Source organism: Trichechus manatus, unplaced genomic scaffold (genome assembly GCF_000243295.1).
Source record: "Trichechus manatus latirostris isolate Lorelei unplaced genomic scaffold, TriManLat1.0 scaffold00088, whole genome shotgun sequence".
NCBI classification, from domain to species: Eukaryota; Metazoa; Chordata; class Mammalia; order Sirenia; family Trichechidae; genus Trichechus; species Trichechus manatus.
The window spans coordinates 1,128,058-1,128,303 of record NW_004444024.1 but is presented as its reverse complement, the minus strand read 5'-3'; positions in this window follow the sequence as shown (position 1 = coordinate 1,128,303).

Here is a 246-nt window from a genome sequence, read left to right as displayed (position 1 = left end):
ATCAAGGAGAATTGGATTAACTTCTTCACACGAGCGACGCGGGGCCTGTCTTCCCTCCTTTCCGCTGAGCCGCAGGTGGGGAGGCCCGGGAAAGGGGTCAGGACCCTCCGGCCTGGTACGATGTGTAAGGACCGAAGGTCTAGTCTGGATTGGAGCGGGATGGGGACTCTGGGGATGGGGCCCCGCGCAGCCGCGCCCCGCAGCTCTGGAGGTCTAAGAGGGCGGGGGGGGACCCTTGGGGTGGGG